The 17,906-nt window shown below is 43.1% G+C and overlaps 1 pseudogene; it reads right to left on the reverse strand.

Moving 5' to 3' along the window:
• Nucleotides 1-4,064: 4,064 nt before the first annotated feature.
• On the reverse strand, nt 4,065-6,263 carry LOC147988291 (uncharacterized; annotated as a pseudogene).
• Between the last annotated feature and the right edge of the window lie 11,643 nt (nt 6,264-17,906).

Here is a 17,906-nt window from a genome sequence, read left to right on the forward strand (position 1 = left end):
GGTTCCAGCAATGGTTACTTTCCAAATGAAAACCAGATATTGTTTTTTCTATATTAATGCACTGTATTATTTAGTCCAAACATATGGCGTGCCCACATATGTACCCAACATATTTCTGGTTATGTATGTATATACCTAATGAAAGAGAAAAGATAAGTACATAACCTCTAATTTTTTAAGATACCAGAATGACCTAATAATACGAAACATCGTCCCAAAAGATTTGTACGTATAGTTAGGACGTTCTCACGTCTTTTTCTAATATTTTACATTTCAACGTATCTAGTATTTTTTTAAAGGTAGGGTCACACTTTTTGACGACTATTTTTCCTATACAAATTAAGGTGATCAAATAATATAAAGTGTGATCCTAATTATTTTTTACTTTTATTAAAATGTATGATGCATACCAATACCCACACACAAATTTTTACTTTTATTAGAAATATACAACATACTCACATAATCCCATAGTATATACCCAACGAACTTAAAAATAAAACAGTATACCTAAAAATAACTCACTAACATGTAAACTTAAAAAATGATATATCCAAGTCCCAACGTACTTATTACACGATTAGAACATACGATATTCCTATAAATGAAATAACTCAAGTGCAAATATACCCGATGTGTATGCACACGTATATACCCGGCTATGTGAAAAAGGGTACGGAAATGTTAGGTATCTCGTCAACGTATATAAAGTAAAACATGGCTACGTATATACCTGCCTACATGAAATATAGCATCCATAGGTATGTGGTACCCAATGTGTATGCACTGGTATATACCCGGCTATGTGAAAAAGGGTACGGAAATGTTATAGGTATCTCGTAAACATATATACAGTAAAATATGGCTACGTATATACCTGGCTACGTGAAATATGGCACATAGATATGTGATACCCAAAGCTGTAAAATGGTTGGGAAAGAAATAGTCACTACCAGAAACTCGACTTTTCCCCACGGCTAGAAACCCACACGAAAAGTAAGATTACCGTCAGGAAATATTTTCCTGTCGGTCAGCCAACAGGGAAACTCCGCCAGGAATAAAGCGACAGGGAAATGTTTTTTTGCCTGACGGTGAACCAACAGGAATTATTTTCCTGGCGACTTTTCCTGTCAGTCACCCCCAGGAAAAATCCTTATCCGTCAGGTTTAGAAATCACTTACTGTGATGGTGCCCGTCAGGCAAAACATGCCAGGGAAAGGAAATTTCATGTCACGGTACCCCACAGGAAAATGCATAGCATCACATAGGATTGGAAATTGAGCTCAAGATGATTGACCATGCATTCAATCAATGAAGCCATCCGCTTAACACATATTAATCAATTGTTCAACAACAGGCAAACATCCAAAAACAATCTAGAGACATGACATAGAAGTTCCATACATATATTTGAGCAAGAGTGCCATACAACAGTCCAACACTCATACAAGTCAGCAACACTTAGTACTGATCTATCACACTGATCACCACTAATTATCATCCATCACACTGCCCAAAGCAATGCAGTGATAACAAAATACATGGATAGGAAACCTTCTAGGTTGATGATCAGGGACATTACATAAATACATATCACTCCATAGAAGTGAATGCAACAAAAGGATAAGCAGCTAAAGTTTGGCCAGGAGCATATGGTACTACTACACACATCCAAAATATCATAAAGTCCAGTAGTCATTAGTTGGCATGTAAGTAGACTAGTGACATCCTCCTCTGGAGGCACCATCAAGATTGAAGCCACAATTGTTATCGTCACCACCAATGTTCTCACCATCATTGTTGATTTCAATGTTGCCATGCCCGGCGTCATGGTCCATAGGGCCATCCTCTGAACTAACATGAGATGAATCGGTGTTTCCCTACAAAGTCATACACAACTTGATGAGAACAGGCACATAAGAACACATGATTTGAAGATATTTCAGTAATGTCCAACCATTTTATAAAAGGGCAGGTCTTGCTTTCAAATTAACCAGATTTCAATAGAAGCAAGCTGTTTACATCTCTGCCTTCTGGTGTGCTTCATGTTTCTTAAATCTTTTATCTAAAATGCATAAGATCTCATAATCGCATACACCAACGAACATAATAAAATATAGAAGGTTCACTATCAGCAGAAAAGAACATGGCCAAGCCTGCTAAATAACCACTTAATTAGAAAGATAACTTAGAACTAAATAATTACAAATTCTTAATCATGATATGAAAAGGAAAAACCGATCTACAGCTTACTTAGCACGCTGGCACACATTCATACAAAAGAAACATCTAGAAATACTCCTAGCTTGAACCAACAAGACAAGCTCCAGCTAATCAGAACTTTATAGGCAATCAGCAAGCAAGAGGTTTTACTAGCAATAAATGATAGGTTTCACTGGCAGTAGGCAATCAACAAGTAGTATGTTTCACTAGCAAACAGAGAGCCAACAAGAAGTAGGATATACTGACCTGTGTATGAGCATTAGATCGACCAAGAAGGAAACACTCCGGTAGCTCTTCTCCCATCTTTGCAAAAACCATCTGCCAAGAATAAAGTATACCATGGATTATGGTAAAACATATTTATTCAAACTTAAACAAGGATTCTAGTAAAGGACATTTACATTACCTTGAACGATTGGTCGTGCATTTCTGTTTTCCTTTTTAGACTCTCATTTGCACGACGTAATTGCTCATTCTCTTGGATAGCATTCCGGTAAGCAATGGAAATAGATGGCTTCAGATTTGTTGTCCTAGCAGCGGAAAGAACAGCAGCTTTCTTCACAGCACCGGATGCAATCGCTACACGGCCATGAGGCATGCCACCTGATGTGTTGTACAAGACCCTTTCATCCAAATCTATGTCCTGCCAATTCTCTGGATATGCTTCCTTCATACCAGTAGAATAATCATCCTAGAACAACAACAATAAACTCATGTCGCACATAAATGACAAGCTAACACAAAAAAAAGGATAAGAGAAGGAACATACAAGGCGTTTTTGTGCTTTCTGGCTGCTGATTGCACCACTATTGCCATTTTCATCGAGGTTTTTCATACCAGATTTCATCACAGCATATGTGTTCATTATGGTGGCCTTCTCAGGTCCAAACTTATGTTCCTACAAGTGCAAACAGATAGTTAAGTGAAAGCATGCTACAGCCACTAAAGATAAATTGCAGTCAAATGTATATTCAGTTCATGTCTTACCAAAAATTGCCTATACTCCGTGAATGGTCGTGAACCTCCGCGATTTTGAGCAACATCTTCAGATTGCAAGCGGGATTTTTGGGCTCTGCACCTTGCTTCCTTGAACTCTTTTGAGCACCAATAACTACAAATGTGAGGCCATACAGTAGGACTAAACCAATCAACTCTGCTAGCTAAGTATTGTTCTAACGTTAGTTCCCTTGCACATGCCAGCTTGTCATCAAGCTCCTCTCCTTGGTCATCATAATATACATGTGTTTTAAACCAGTCAAAAAAATCCGGACCGCGGCCTGATTTCCAACCATTTAATCTTAACTCACGAATTTGCTTTGGTGTGGGTTTGGTTCTGCTCTTCCATTGTTCTTTATCAAATTGTCTGGCAATAAAAATTTTGGTATTAGTTGTGTAACAGAAAATTAAAAACTAAAGAGTTAACTTATCTAACTTGAATACGTACTTGAAGAAATCATCCATCTCTGGTATGTTGGTTAATATATATAGGAGAGCAACCTTGTACTCCTCTCTTGTAAGTGTACGATATCCCCGAGGGCTAACGCATCGTCCAGAGCATTGAAATATATCAAGATCACATGCAGGGGCGAAAGAAGAGGCTCCATCATCATATCGAGGTGCCTTATTTCTAACTGAATGGGCTTTAGGATTGAAGTACAATGATAGAAAATTTGTGGTCTCCTCAACTAGATAAGCTTCAACAATAGAACCCTCAACGCGAGCCTTATTACACACTTTTGGTTTAAGATTTCCAATGCATCTACATGTCCAGAGCAGCAACTTTGGATTAAAAATATAAACATACACATAGTATTTTATATGATAAACTAATAGTTTCATATTTACCTCTCATAGGGGTACATCCATCGAGATAGAACAGGGCCTCCTAGTCAAGCCTCATAGGAAAGATGTATGATTAAATGTTGCATGGGATTAAAGAAACCAGGAGGGAAGATCTTCTCTAATTTGCAAAGAAGCACAACAACATTCTCTTCCATTGAACGTACAACATCTCTGCTAAGTTGTTTTGCACACAATTGCCTATAGAAAAAACTTAGCTCGGCCAAACACAACCATATATCCTCAGGAGGGAAGCCACGGAATGCAGCAGGGAGCAAACGCTCGATAAAGATATGGTAGTCATGACTTTTCAGGCCAAAGACTTTTCTTTGAAACAAATTAACTCCACGTGATATGTTCGCTGCATATCCATCAGGAAACTTTAGTTCTTGGAACCATTTGAGAATGGTTATAATGTCGTCCTTACCAATGCAAAATGGTGCCATTGTCTTAAACCACTTTCCATTGTTCTTAAGCTTCAAATGCATATTAGGACGATCACAAATGTCAGCTAAATCTTGCCTTGCCTTCACATTATCTTTGGTTTTGCCAGGTATATCCAAGCATGTGTTCCATATTGCTTCAGCCACATTTTTTTCATTGTGCATCACATCAATGTTGTGTGGGAGCTTTAGCTTCGGAAAGTACTCAAGTTGGGAAAAGCAATTTATGTGGGTCCAATTGTGCAACTTGCCATAGTTTTCTGTATCAGCTACATTGTTGTACATGTGAGCACACAACTCCTCTCCCGTTAGACGCCTTGGTGGCCCCTCAAGCACTACTGTGTTCTTTCTAAATGCATTGGCTTGGTATCTGAATTCATGATCTATATGCAGAAAGCGTCTATGGCAATCAAACCAACAAGGCTTATGTCCATGTTGGAGCTGAAATGCATTGGAATCAGTCAAGCATATGTGGCAGGCTAGCTTACCATGGGTGCTCCATGCAGCAACCATACCAAGAGCAGGGAAATCATGGACCGACCATAGATACGCAGCCCTCATAGGGAAGTTCTGCTTCAGAGAAGCATCCCAAGTTTGTCGTCCCTCCCATAGTTCCATAAGTTCATCAACTAAAGGCTGCATCAGGACACTAAGTTTGTTCCCAGGATGTTCAGGACCTGGAATAACAAGGGACAGGAATATGTACTCTTTTTTCAAGAGCTTGCCAGGAGGGAGATTTAATGGAGAAGCAAACACTGGCCAACATGAGTACGGAGCACCATTTAGACGAAACGGTGTGAAACCATCCATTGCAAAAACTAATCTCACGTTTCTTGGGTCTCCCGAAAATGAGGGAAAATCCTTATCGAACTGTTGCCATGCTTCCCCATCACATGGATGAACCATGTTACCAGAAGTAGAAGGCCTATGTGATCGCATATCTTTTGCTGTCTCCTCATGTGCATATAGCCTTTGTAGTCTTTCTGTAAGGGGGAGGTACCGCAGAATTTTACGTGGAACTTTATTCTGGCCTTCTTCATAGCGGGATGTACCACAAAAGTCACACTTTTCTTTATGCAAGTTATCTTTGTAGAACAGCATACAATTGTTCTTACACACATCAATTTTCACATATGGCATACCTAGGCCCTCGATTAATTTCTTGGAATGGTAGAAGTCCTTCACCATATTAGACTCTCCGGGGAGAAGTTCATGGATAAGTTGCAAGACAGCATCGTAGTTTGCAATGGACATGTTGTACTGTGACTTTAAAGCTAGCAAACGAGCAATAGCAGAAAGATGTGAGCGTGTTGTGTTCTCATGGACTGGTTCATCGGCACTAGCAACCATCCTATAGAAGGCTTGGGCAGACGCAGATGGCTCCTCCTCAATAGGTGGGGGGTGCGGACCAGCCAGGTCAATTAACATTCTGTCCATCCGGTCAATTAAGATATCCTCATGATCTAACGAAGGCCCAGACTCTTCACCCCTAACACCACGGCTCTCACCATGTGCAGTCCATATTTCATAGTTTTCCTTAAACCCATTGTAACACAAGTGCAACTCTATTGTGTCCCTTTCATGCCTACAGTGGTTCCGACACTTCATGCATGGACATGGACACTTGATAGTGTTACCTTCAGCTACACCGACAATAGAGAAGGCTTGATCTATGAAATGTTTAGTATTTTCAATCCATTCATTAGAGGGGGCTTTACCACGTTGCCAACCACTATACATCCATGTACGGTCTGCCATAAATAGCTCCGTGTTCATAGATATAAGCACATGAGTTACAAATTATCTCACAACAATGGGATACAACACACAGTATAACTTGCTTATGTAACATACGACAAGCAGTTCATCAACTGAGAAATGACAATGACTAATACTTAGGTAACAGCCAACACATCATCTTATTCATGCGCAAATTACCACGTCAAGAGAAGCAAATAGACTGCTAAGGTGTAAGAGGTACCTTAGGGTTTGCCTTGCACCTCACTGCAGCTATGTTATATGGCTTCCTTCCTTCCTTCCGCCACAAAGATTTCTCAATATGAAAGCAATAGTTACAATGGGCTGGCACCATTAAGCAAATGATTACTTTCATCTCCACAAAATAGAAGAGGAGCAACTTGCTTCTTAAACTGAATGCTTACCGCAAAAATGATTTTTCAAAAGAGGCTTCTACCAGTGACCTACAACTTCAACCACGGATGGATAATACGACAGGTTCAAGCTACAACACATCAAGCATAGAAAACGAGTCAACATGACATTATACTGCAATTCACTCATAAAAGTCATGATCAAATGTGCATAACTACCACTGAGAAAATAATATGTCTCATCTTCACATGCATACACTACATATCCAGAAGGCACATAGCTAGTAAGGGTAAATATATTACATGGATATTAAACATTCCAGTTTTTCAATGACTTGAGAATGGGATTGCTAACATCACACATAACAATACCACCCAAACTTTGGGCTGGCATACAAAGAGCAGTGCCATTTTTGCAACATCAAAGCTGAAAATCAAAACACTTCAAAGGTAAACAAAGAAAGTCATTCTCATGCATAAGACTAATATTTTCACCAATGAGCCAACAAAAAAAAGAGCATTAGCCTTGCTGTTGTCGGACCTAGATTCTAAATAAATTATATAGGCAAGTGAATCAAGCAATATATCACGTATTCTTTGCTTTTGACGACCAAGGCACAGACTTACCACAACAAATGGAGTAGTTGTTCTGGACAAAAGGAGAGATGATGCAGTTACCGGATGAAAAACAACCCCACGATGGCCAATGGATACTTGCGAAATGAGGTGAACAGAGCAGCAGCAGGTCAGCAAGATTTCTACAACTACCCGCTCTGGGATCACCAAAGAGGAGAAATTAAGGCAAGGAGCAGGGCAGAGAGGAAGAGCAAAGTTACCGTGACGAAGTGGGAGACGATGGGAGGCGATGGGGACGGGAGAAGGGAGACCGGTAGTGGTGGGGTGTATCCGGTGATGGGGGCCGGAGAGAAGAGACCGGAGACCAGCGGTGGTGGCGGGAGGGCCGCGGTGGAGACCAGCGGTGGTGGTGGGAGGGTCGCGGTGGTGGTGAGAGGGGGCGGAGATGGAGGTGGGGTGGGGCGGTGCTGCAGGTGGGGTAGGGGCGGCGGCAGTAGGAGGGCGGCGGCGCTGGTGACAGGCCGTGGAGGTGTGGCTGGATCGGGGGAGGCGGCGGCCGGACTGTGGAGTCGCGGTGGTGGTGAGAGGGGGCGGCGATGGAGGTGGGATGGGGCCGCAGCAGTGGGAGGGCGGCGGCGGCGAGGTCGCTGGATCGGGATCGGGGGCGGCGGCGGGATGTGAGCTGGGAGGAGATGAATGGGGAATGGGTTCGCTAGGTTTCTTTTTTCTCGCTATTTTTATCTCCCGTAGGCTTTCACGCACAGGAAAATGGAACCCGCGGGAAGCTTCCAGTCTTTGGCCCGTGAACCTTCTTGTCTCTATTGGCGCGAGAAATAGAATTTTTTCGCGCGCGCAGCAATTGTTTTGGCGCGAACACAGGCGTGTTTGGGACGGGCTGGGCTGACTCTTTTCGCGTGGGCCAACTCACAGGACAATCCATTTTCCTGTGAGTGGCACCCTACCCTACAGCAAAATGAGTTATTTTCCTCGCAGCCAGAAAATGCCCGCCAGGCTCTCAAAAAAAAAAGAAAAAGAAAATGCCCGCCAGGAAAATATATATTGCTGTGAGGTGCTTCGGGCCTCACAGGAAAATTGTTCACCGTGGGGAAAAGTACAGTTTCTGGTAGTGAGTATCTTAATTTGAAATAATAAAAGTGTTGTACGTATATTATATTATATTATATATATATATATATATACAAATAAAAGAAATAGGTATTCTTAGTCCGTCATGCTATATTATAGAAAACCCCCTGATGTTTCTGACATTAAACCCGCAGTACATATCAAATGTTTTTTAAAATAATCATATCTTATAAACCATAATTCCAAATTTAACATTTTATATATGGAATTTGATTAAAGAAATATATAGAATCTGAATATGATGTTATTTTACCTATTAACCTTAAAAAAATACTATCTAGGGTGCAATCTTAATCAACTGTGCATTATCCGTCTTTTTTTCATATCGGTACTGATCCGGATTGTGGATAAACATCTCAGCAAAATCAGAAATGAAGACGAAATTGAAGATCACTTGCCCGTTTCTTTGTACGTATTAAATCTACATGCAAGCCGTGTTTAAATAGAAGACATGTGGAATCTTGACTTGCGCTTTTGTAGGCAAAGACCATCTTTGTTTGGGTCGCAACTACAAATACTCAGATTATAGATCTTTTTTGAAAATTAAGAGCGCGTGGTATTCTTTTCTCCAGTTGCAACGCACGGGCCCTTTTGCTAGTGAGGGCCTATATAAAAATACAAGAGCAATCCGTCCATAAGAAAACCATCGAGTCCTCCCGGCCACATCGACATCGACAGAAACTTCCACGCCCTGGTTGGACCGCCGTCTCATCGTGATGGAGAGCGCAGCAACACCGTCGGCCATCGCCATGGAGGATAGCCAGAGCATCGAGACTTCGTCGGAGATATCCGTGGCCGACGTCCTGACGTCGTTGGAAAAACTATCGGCCGGCCTGGAGAGAGCTACAAGGTACTTCTGCGTGATCAACAAGGTCGACACCTGGGCTGCTGCGTGCTTGGGGCCGGAGCCGGTGGATGCCGCGGCATGTACCAGCACGCAGGCGGCGCTGCTCAAGTGCATAACCGATCCATCCGGCTGCGACTCGGAGGAACCACAGACAAAGGGGAACTCATTAGCAAATTAATTAGGGCGCTATGTCTAGTTTCATTATGGATACCACTATATTAGGTAGATTAGTTTCGAGTTTCTATGATGTACTACGTAGTAACTACTTTCAGATTCGTGTTATCAGCTTTCGGTACACTTGTCCTATACTCTTGTAAGCAGTTTAATTGCTCAGACATTTTATAGGAAATTTTCAAAAATATACACAGTAGGAACGAATTTCTTCCAGCAGTGTACTTTTAAATAGTGAATATAGATCTTAGCAGCTAATTAAATTCCTGGCGCTTTGCCTAAAAAGCAAGTGAACACCGATTATTCCTTGTTAGCGATCATCCATAAATGTTACTCGCAAGATATTAATTAGCTCAAGCCTGCTGAACTGATCTAGTGGGAAAGCCAGATAAGCTGGCAGCCGGCGAGGTCATCGCTGGCTTGTCTAGGGTCTCTTCGAGGTGCCGTGGGGTGTATCTCACCATGACCATGAATATTTATGCTTGAACGACATGATGATGATGATGCCGGTCGTCGCTTACATACATGCATGGCCATGCTTTTGGGCCTGTAGGCTAGTTGTAGCTTCGATGATCCTAATTAGTAGTGGTTACCTAATTTTGCTCGACCTGCCTATATATGTTAGCAACAACGTGTTGTATCATCATTGCACCACTACTGGAATCTGCTTTGACGCCGAGTTCTCTGATATTTCGCCGAGTTCATCCATGTCGGCTGGCCTCGTTACCTGATTAGCTAGTTAGCGCGCTATGTCTAGTTTCATGATGGATATCATAGTTAAATTAATTTCAAATTTTTATGATGTACTACATAGTAACTACTTTTAGATTCATGTTACTTGTTTCGATATAGTTGTCTTGCACTCTTCTAAGCAGTTTCACAGTTTTAAACCAAAAAATAATTGGCGCAGTGTACTTTTTAAATAGTGAGAGGAGTAGCGTTAGCAGTTAAATTCCCGCTCCTTCGCCTAAAAAATATCTACAGGAATTCAAAAGCCTTTCTAGCTGAATGATGAAAATCCCTCCGCCCCCACGTCGCTCCCTTAGGGGCTACTAGGGAAGCTCAACCCTAGCACCACCGAATGTGCCCCAATCTTGACTCTCCACCTCGTTGCCACCCGAGGGACCACCGTTGCACCACACGGTAGCCCAAGGAGGTGGCGGCAGCCTTGGCTGGTGGATCGACGTCGGTTGTGCAGTGAACGGCGCTCCTCGGTGTTGGCCGTCTTCCTCGGTCGCGGGGTTGGCGAGTTGGAGATGGGCGGTGCTTGTGCCATGGGTCTCCTCGATGGAGGCCGAACTAGATCACGAGCCATCCTTTCGCTTCAACCTTGCCAGCCTCCACTAGATCTTGCCTGTGGTGGCCTCTAGGCACCGAAGTTGGTTGTTTATGCATCGGACAAATCCGAGGCATGCCGACCACGACAACAATGACACCCATGGACATTGCCTTCCTTCTTGTAGGTACCGTCCAGGTTGTCCCGTTTCCACTCCTCCCCGTCGCCTCCTGAGGGACCGCTATTGCACCGCACGGTAGCCCAAGAAGGTGGCGGCAGCCTTGGCTGGTGGATCGATGTCGGCTTTGCGGTGACCGACGCTCGTCGGTGCTGGTCGTCTTCCTCGGTCGCGGGGTTGGCGCGGTGGAGGTGGGTGGTGCTTGTGCCATAAGGTCTCCTCGATGGAGGCCGAAACATATCACCAGCCATCCTTCCGCTTCAACCTTGCCAGCCTCCACCAGATCTTGCCTCTGGTGCCCTCTGGTCACCGAAGTTGGTTGTTTATGCACCGACCAAATCCGAGGCGCGCTGACCATGATGACACACCCATGGGTGTCACCTCCCTTCTTATAGGAGACGTCCAGGTTGTCCCGTTTCCCCTCCTCCCCCCCCCTTCTCGTGTACCCGATGAAAACATAGATGCAGTCTGAATTGGGTGGCAACAACCTTTCGGGCATTGTCACCCCCATGGATGTGCCATCATTGGTGGGCATGCAGTGGACGTGTGCCTTTTCTGGTTGTCTGGATGTGGATGGTAGCTTGGTCGGAGCCCGCCTACCAGTTGCTCTATGTGCAAGGTTGCTCATGTTCGTCTTTTTGGTCATCCTTCGCCCCTAGCCCCTAATCTGTCTGTGTCAGGATCTACCGTTGTGGCGACTTCTGACCAGACGCTTTGGTTGCTAGCTTGTTGTGGGTGAAACCCAGCTAACCCTATGTGACATGCTGCTCGTGGGCGACGTGCCATGTCTAGTTGGGTTGGTATCCCGACCCTCTCGGCTGGGCTCAGGTTTGACCGAGCCGCCTTTCGCGTCCCGCGGGTCGAAGGTGGATATGAGTGCGACCAAACCAGCTAGATCCCCACTATAAAGTCCAAGAAATCCTGGCACAGATGATAAAATACATTCTTGCATGTCTTCCTTCTTAGGATATGAGTGCGACCAAACCAGCTAGATCCCCACTGACAAGTTTCTTCCTTCTCAGGGTGTTGTAATTTCACTCACCATTTTCTTACAATTTGTACCCTCTGATTCATGTATGTTCGTCACTGTTCTCATGTTAGTGTGTTGTTACCTTGTGGAAGACATTGCTATCACACTTGATCTCCATAGTGAAAAACACATGATCTGCCAAGGGCATTGCTGTTGGAGTTCCTCCTCTTCACTAGACCGTGGCTTGTTGGTTAGGGGTGTCGTGGGGGCTGTTGTTGTGGCCGGCTTGTTTGTCGAGGTTTGGTGGGGTTGTTGTGGTGGCTTTGGGCGAAATCTGAAGTCTTTGACGGGGGTTGATGCCGGTAACAACGACGCCCATGGCTGTCCTTATCCTTTTTGAAGGCGTCTCGGAAGATCTTACCCATTCATCTCCGGTTTGTGGTCATGAGGGCAGTGGAGCTTAGAGTTGACTGGTGTCGGCATTGTTGTTTCCTTTTTTTTAGTTTTTAGGTTTTTGCACGGTTGTCCCTTAATCAATAGTGCCATATTGTGGTTATTGGCATAGTTTCCCTTACAAACCAGACCATTATGTTACTTTTCCCCCATTTAATGATATCAGCAGAGCTCCTGCCTTCCACGTCAAAAAAAGTAAGATTAGAGAGAGCGGTCCAAGTCCATGGCATCACGACTAATGCGTGAAATGGGAATATACTAAGCTCAGCTTAGTCTTCAGCTCAATTTTTCAGATCAGCATGTCATAGCAAAGACACCCAGACAAGAACAATTGAGAAATGGAGACATGTACAGGGAAATTAGTAATGGTGGTGACTTTTTTCTATAGAAAAATCGAACCACTAGTGAAGCAGAAGAAAATTTCCGGGAAGGTTATGAAGCAAATCGCTGGACTGAACAAGTTAATGGAACATGATGTGTTGCGTGAGCATGACAGTTCTGAATCGCCCTTGCACAGCTGGAAGTAAACGGGGGTGTGATGACAGCGACACAGGGAAAACAGTGGTGGTGGCTATATGAAGAGTCGTTGGTCACATAATTTCGCATTGATTTCTTTTCTCAACAATAAGAGTTTACATCAGGAGAAGACAAATGGATGCATGAGTGCCCCTTTGGGCAACTAAATTATATATATGGATTTTTCATTGCAGATAATCACTTCTTCCATCCCTTCACCTTTTCTCCACCTTTTTGCCAGCACGTTATACCTAACCCGGCTAATTCCTTATTAACGAAAGACAATTCACACTTGATTTAGTTGCAGTACATTAGGAGCATCATATCCGGGCACCCAAATAATGGTGCCGAGTTGCCAGTCCTGCAATATATTGTGCAAGCTTTAGATATGATGGCAAAACACGAAATTGTAAGTAGACAGTGGGAAAGGACAATTGTTAACCTCTGGACAATCCACCATGGATATCAAACAGCCACTGGGATTTCCGGTTGGGTCTGAAATTCAGAAAAGCTTTTCAAAGTGAGTATCTAAGAGGACAGTAGTTGGAACCATCGACAACACTATTTTCTAGCACAAGCCAATACAGATTTACAGTATAGTAAATGTTATGATATTTTTGTTTTCCACCAATATTTCAGACAATTTGGAGGTGGATAAAGAGGTAAACAAATTAATATTCATATCCCACTCACTTATTTGATATCCCAGTCCAGAAGGTATATATAGGACTTCCATACATCTCTAGTCTTGGTTAGGACTTCCTATGAAAACAAAACAGTATGAGCATAGGATATATAGGTATGAGCAAGCCATTCAGCAGATAGTTATCATGTCATATTGAACACGTGACTGCACTACAGAATCATGTGACTATTTGAGTTGCATGAGGAACAAAATGAATGAAAACATTGTGCTTGGCTGTAGGAGAACTCACACTAAAAGAACTGCGAGAAGTACGTAAATGTGAGAGTAGTTAAATGAAAATTGCATTTGAAACCAGTTATAGTCTTGAATGAACCGGAGTCAAGTCATCAACTTTCAAGAAGTAGAGCTTAACATAAATTTTATGTCAGCTAGTTGTGGTCACGCATGAGCGTCACCACTTGCTTGGCCAGGAAGAAGAGAGTAGTTCAGGTCCACTGAATCATGAAAATGTGTGAAATCGAAATTGGTCACATTTATCTTTGCCACATGCCCATTCTTGAAAGTTCCCATCAAAAGAAATTTTCTTATTTTATTCTTTGCCGCATGCCCATTCTTGAAAGTTCCGAGGAGTCTTAAAACCATGATTGCACAAGGACAGAAAATGCATTTACAAGTTGAGCACAAGTTCCTTTTTGATACATCTCTGTACACTGTACACTGTACACACGGGTACAGGATCCGCTATACCCGCCTGTGAAATACCCGCGGTTGTAAACAGCTAAAGGTCAATGGCTCAAACTCAGATTCATTTGGCAGAAAACAGACCCTATGGTTACTGATATCAACCCACCGCAATGCTGAGTGTTCAGCCCCAGTTTAAATTAGCCTGGTCCGTACGAGCAGTGCTAGATGCCACTTTCCCTTCCTGCATCAATCAGGACAACATTGATTCCACACATGTCAAGAGGATCAAATATATTTTCAGACATTAGAGTGGTGACAGACTAATTGATAACATGATTAATTTCGATTTGTTCAAAGTAATATTAATCTAGTATGGCCATGGTTACGTAACAGCTTCAGTAAACAGCATGTGCAGAGCTAGGCAATGCACAGCTGTAATAGTACTACTTACTAGGCATGCTTGTGTTTGCGAATGACCACTGGTCACTCATCCAACAACCGGACCAAGATCTCTAACCAGTGGACGCTGTTGAAGGAGATAAGGATATTTTGCTTCACTTGACTTGCCGCATGCAGATGTAGCTCGATTCGTTTCAGACATGACTAGCATGTTTTTTTTTTGAAGGTCTATCACTAGCATGTGAATGGGTTGTTGTCGCCGCTCTTACTTGCTCACAGCAACGGGTCGTTAGTAGATGTACTGGGCCTGATATCTTACTTCACTTGTCTTAATTTCCATGGATGCGCAGAGACAGCTGCAATGCCACTGAAAAGTGACAGCGCGGGCTCTCTCTTGCGCGCTCGGCAAGTGAGCGGTTGGTTGGTCAGCTACTCGAGCTAGGTCATGGTGGAACAATGAACCTTGCTGGAATAAACACAAACACCTGGCGGGCAGGTGGGTGGGTGGAAGCTGACCTCATGGCAGTGCGCGGGTGGTGTATTGTTTCGGCCAGCGAGCAGAACAGCTCGACGGCGGCGATGCGTCTTCACCCTTCCCAGCCATACCGCCTCCGCCTGCTCTCCGTGAGGAGCTCGGAGGATACCTTGTTGTCTAGACCATCTGCGATGGAAGTGAGAAGGGAGTTTAGAAGAGAATGCCAGAGAGGATCAGTGTGGGAATGAGCGAGTACCCAAAAATTTCTCGCTCCTCTCACATGTGGCAGTCAGCGCGCAACAACCTACGCGGCGGCGGCAGCGAGGGCTGGGGATCTGTCGCGTGGGGAACAGCCGGAGAGTCCAATGGTCTATTTTTTCCGAAAGTAATAATTTGACAAAAACGTATCCTAACACTGAGATTAACCAAACTCAAATTTATCACGTTGCAATTTTTGAAAAACAATTTTACAGAGAAGCGGTTATTGCTGCACCGAGGCATCGTGTCGCAACACATGTCTAGAAGCATATGCGTCTTCCTCCTTAAACATTTTGGGCACAAGTCTTTATGCTCCTCGTCGACGGCCAAGATGCGGAAGGCCATGACTGTGACCTCAACTACACCTAAGATGCGGACCATGATGCCCATGAGCAGCATGCGGAGCTTAGGACTGCAGCGTCATTGACTCGTTGTCCAGTGGCACAGACACAGGCTCCCGCTTTACAAAGAGAGTGGCGCGGCGAATGGACTCATACCGCCAAAGAGCGAGATGGCCGGAGGGGTTGGTGGCGTGAAAATACATGCATTTGTTTTCCTCCAATATTTCAGATGACTTGAGAGGGATAGAGAGGGATCAAATCTGAATTCATATCACAGTCACATTGGCATCCAAGACCATGGTGTATATATAGGACTCCTATACATCTCTTGTCTCTTGATATCTCTTTTTAGGAAGAAAATAAATAAATTGTGAGCATGGGGTATGTGTTGAGCAAGTCATTCAAAATATGTTTATCTTATCATCTGACTAGACTACAGAATCATGTGATCATCCTGCTTGCATGTTTAGGTTAGCGTCCAATGACACGGTAGAAGAACTTAGTATACATGGTACTTTCATATGTACTATCACTCCAAGTGCGGTGCATCATGAAAGTCACATGAAACATGAGAATTGGTTCATTTTAGCTATCATTTCAGGTCCCTGTGAAGAACATCATATCATCCGTGTGATGGTATTAACTATTAAGCCATGTATTCCAGAGCTTATTAACATTTCTTTATTATGCAAGTACACTGAAAAATATAAGGCCTAATAAATTTATACAAGTGAGAAAAAAATCTTGGGTTTTGGCATTACTTGATTCTTCAGCACCTCTCAAGTTTCATCTGGAAAAGAAACCTGAGATCGACCGGATTAAGTGGATTAGAAGAGATCTCATTAGAATGTAAAAAGAAGAATGAAAGGAAAGGTCCACACTTAAACAAACTGATTACATGCCTTTGTGGGGGGGGGGGGGGTGTAAAATGGATTGGGGGTAGAGGGCATTTGAGCCAAGACAAATGATAATTAAGTTTTTATATAATTAATAAGACACATAAATTAATCAAAAGTAATGTGCCTAATTAGACCGATTCCAAATATTCCAAAAAAAAAGATCGATGCAAATACACGTTACATCAATATATGTTACGGTTATGTGCAGTCCATACAAACCTAGCTAATTAATGAGATACATTAATCAAGTACGTCGTCGTTTCACACTCCTCTCAAAGATAGTTTCGGTCTTAGGCAACGTAGTTCTGCACGTTCTTGTGGTGTACTCTTCTCCGTCGTAGTATTCCTCGTTGGAGACTCCATCCATTTTGACGATACTCATTTTGTGTCTCCTCAATGACAACACGACTCAGCTTTGTGGAGTCCGTTATGTACAAGCATTCGGCCAACTGTCTTTCATGTCCATCCTGATGATCTTCTTCATATTCAAGTGCCTCTTTGTCATTCCCACCTTCCGGCTCTTCATCAAAAGTGTTTTCCGCTTCTTCATTTGTTGCCCCTCGATATCGGAAACAATATCCTCCTCGTCCTCACTGTGTCTTGTCCACCATATATAAGCAGGCATAAAATCATGTTTGAACAAGTATATCTTCACATTGCTAGTAAAATGGTGGATCAAAACTATGTTTTGCCATTCTTACGTGGACATAATAACGCTATTTTACCCTTTTGATTCATATCTTCCATCACTGTCTTGAAGAATTCATTTATAGTTTGATATGTGCAATCATTGGATAGATCGAGCTGCCAACAAGGGGTATAAGACAAAATATAACCAATGAGGTCATAGCAAATTTTGGCTTCCCCATGCATCACTAAAATGGAACATATTGAGTGCTAGAAATTTGAAGAAACAAAAATTTGATGAAACATTTCTTAACGAAGTTAGTTCTCCCACCTAGAGAGACTAAGATGACCGGGCTAGTCGTTGATTCATCAAGGTGAGAGAGGCCAGGAGTAATGGAGTACTATTGTAGGTCGTGGGCATGTGGGGAGACTAATCTAGAGAGAGGATTTGGAGGAAGGGAGTGGTAGCTATAGGTGAGAGAGAAGCAGCATTTACAAGGCATGAACTCAAAATGGCACCACTAACTATGATTGTATATAACCATTTTCTGCGCTAGTGAATACATTTATTAGATTTCACAGGTGCATTGCTGTAGCAGTTCCCCTATACGAGTTCCCTTATAATTAGTCTGTCATATGTAGGCCACCTGCCAGTGACTAATCTCTCATCTCATCTCATCTCATCTCTCTCTCTCTCTCTCTCTCTCTCTCTCTCTCTCTCTCTCCCTCTCTCTCGCGCGCGCGTCCACGAAAAATGCCGGCAGAGGCGCGGAGCTTTGGCGACCAGCAACACAGCTGGCGAGGTCCAATGCAGCCACGGCGATCGTC

Source organism: Triticum urartu, chromosome 1A (genome assembly GCF_056163025.1).
Source record: "Triticum urartu cultivar PI428250 chromosome 1A, HENAU_Tu73, whole genome shotgun sequence".
NCBI lineage: Eukaryota > Viridiplantae > Streptophyta > Magnoliopsida > Poales > Poaceae > Triticum > Triticum urartu.